The sequence below is a fragment of the Peromyscus maniculatus genome, chromosome 22, assembly GCF_049852395.1.
Source record: "Peromyscus maniculatus bairdii isolate BWxNUB_F1_BW_parent chromosome 22, HU_Pman_BW_mat_3.1, whole genome shotgun sequence".
Classification (NCBI taxonomy): Eukaryota; Metazoa; Chordata; class Mammalia; order Rodentia; family Cricetidae; genus Peromyscus; species Peromyscus maniculatus.
Window position 1 is genome coordinate 12,421,606 of NC_134873.1, and position 2,808 is coordinate 12,424,413.

Genomic DNA, 2,808 nt, shown 5'->3' on the forward strand with positions numbered 1-2,808 from the left:
TGGAAGGTAACTAAGATGGAGGAGAAGCAGATACAACCTTTACTCAGTGATTATATCACTGTAAAGATAGAAAGTATCCAAATGTACATCCTCCTCTCCTCAGTATACAAGAGAAAGGGGAATGAAAGAAGGCTGTGTAATCTACCTTCATACACCAAACCTGCTATTTTTGGATTGTATCAACTTCAAATAGTTGGAATTTCATCACTTTTTAAATAATCACACAATATCTTTGAAGATTATGCCATGTAGTTTAGTTTTCTGACGTTGTAATATATTTTCAACTGTTTTCTGTTGTGATAAGTACCATGACCAAAAGCAACTGAGGCATAGAAAAGGTTAATTTGGCTTACACTTTCAGGTCACAATCCATCACCAAGGGAAGCCATGGCAGGAACTATGGAAAAATCTGATTACTCACTCATGATGAGTTAGCATTTTTTTTTTTTTTTTTTTTTTTTTAAGGAAAATATTCTTTATTTAAATAAAAACATGTTAAAGCCGGGCGGTGGTAGTGAATGCCTTTAATCCCAGCACTCGGGAGGCAGAGCCAGGTGGATCTCTGTGAGTTCGAGGCCAGCCTGGGCTATCAAGTGAGTTCCAGGAAAAGGCGCAAAACTACACAGAGAAACCCTGTCTTGAAAAAACAAAAAAACAAAAAAACAAACAAAAAAAAAAAAACGTTAAAATGGCAAACACAAGGGTTGTTACTTAAAAGCCGAGATTTTCCTAAGGTTTAAAAACGAGTTCTGTTTGTTTGCTGGCACTTCAATTTGCAATATTTCCATCAGTTTTTCTGACCTCTTCCCCAGGACTTGGAGCTGTTAGGATGTTTACAGCCATAGCCTCTTGTAGGTCTCTTGAGTCACTTTCACAAACCAGCATTTTTGGAGCAAAAGTCTCAAGAACAAATGAAGGAGAATGATGCATATGATCCACATTCCAGACATCAGGATCAGTAACCTGATTGCCAGCATTGGAGAAGTTTTCATTTCCTTCAACACTTGGGCAAGTAATCTTTAGAAGATTAAGTGGCTCGTCATCAACTGCAGTTCTGTTGACACAGTTGGCCTCATGTTCCTTGAGCCTTTTGATTGGGACCATGTGACAAACATTATATTTGCAGTTAACTATCTTTTTAGCTATCTTTGGATTTTTATTTTTGCATGATGCCAGATGGTATTGTAACCTGCTGGCTGGTATCCTGTGGTTTGGGTCATAAGGACAGAGTTCTATGGCTTCTAACTCCATTAGTCCCTGTGAAGGCGGTGGATGGGCTGTCTAGCATTCTTATATACACTAAGAATATCTGCTAAGGAATGTTGCTGCCCATTCTGGATTATACCCTCCCAGATCCATCAAAAGTATCCCTCAGACATCACTGCAGCCCATCTGATCAATCTAGTTCCTAAATTGAAGTTTCCTCTCCCAAGGTGATGCTAGTTTATGTCAAGCTGGCAATAAAAATTAATTAGTACACCATGACACCAAATACTTTTTGTTTCCTGAAGTCCAGAGGAAGTTTTGAATGCTACCATGAGTGTGCCTATAACTGAACCTGAGTTCTCTGCAAAAACAGTAAGCACTAATTACTGCTGAGCCAACCTTCCAACCCCTTTCTAAAAGTCTAATTAAATAACAATTGCACTGCATTTTCCATTTTCTCCCTTCAACCCTTCCAGTGTCCCAATATTACCTCCTGGAATTGATGGCATGCTTTTATTGTTGTTACATATATGCGGCACGCTCCTCGGCCAGCGAGGAAGAACGACCACCATGTGAGGATCCGTCTCAGAACACACTTTATTGGAGCGCCTCTTGATCAAGGGAGAGCGGGAGGTGAGGGGCCCCGAGGACTAAACTGCAGCTGCTTATAAAGGGAATCAGGCAAACGTGCCGTACTGTGATTGGGTCCCGCCAGAATGCTAGCACGGGGAGCCACGGGATAGGCTGAGGACATAAGGCCAATTACCATACTCATGCATCATAGCCAAATATGGAGTTGTTTACAGCTAGGCTACTAGGAAGCCAGCGCCATCTTAGAATGGCGGCTCCCTACATCTCCCCCCTCTTTATTAATTAAGCCGCAGGAGAGAGTATAGGTCTGATTTCTGCAACACAAGTATTTCATCCAATCAGGTCCCCACCTCATGATGTGTTGACCGATCGAGGATGAGTTAACTGTGCATAATTGCCTGCATACCTTCCCGAGTGCAATGGACCAACCAGTCCCTGGGGTGCAAAGGCTATGCATGTAACAATGGTCCACATACCTTCCCAAGTGCAATGGACTAACCAGTCCTAAGGGTGCAAAGGCTATGTGACTCCATGTGCAGTCAGACTTGCTCTCCTTGAAGGAAGGAAAATGTCCTACACTTCAAGTGCAGTACACGAGCCTGGCATCCTGTGCTTAATTGTCCACACACCTTCCGGAGTGCAATGGACTAACCAGTCCTGGGGGTGCAAAGGCTGTGTGGATATTAGGTATCTGGGGGGAGGCGCCACACTCCAAAGCGGCCAATGCTTGAGTGATAATGCCCTTGTCCTTTTTGTACGTGCTCGCAAACGGCAGACCAACCACAGACAAAACACGCATCCTCCAAGGCAGCATGCCAAAATTAAATTCTATCTCCCTTAAACCATCCATACCCAGCCTTAGTCAGGGGGATACAATCCCCAGACTGATCTAACTGGAAACATAAAGATCCTCTCTCGGGAAAGATATGGTTTTCTCCTAAGGTCGCTTGTACCATATCTAAATTCAACAAAAAGGAAGATTAATTGCACTATTGGGAGTAAAGTATCTGG

The 2,808-nt window shown here is 42.7% G+C and overlaps 1 pseudogene; it reads right to left on the reverse strand.

Moving 5' to 3' along the window:
* Positions 1-695: 695 nt before the first annotated feature.
* Positions 696-1,722, reverse strand: LOC102920049 (gametocyte-specific factor 1-like; annotated as a pseudogene).
* Between the last annotated feature and the right edge of the window lie 1,086 nt (positions 1,723-2,808).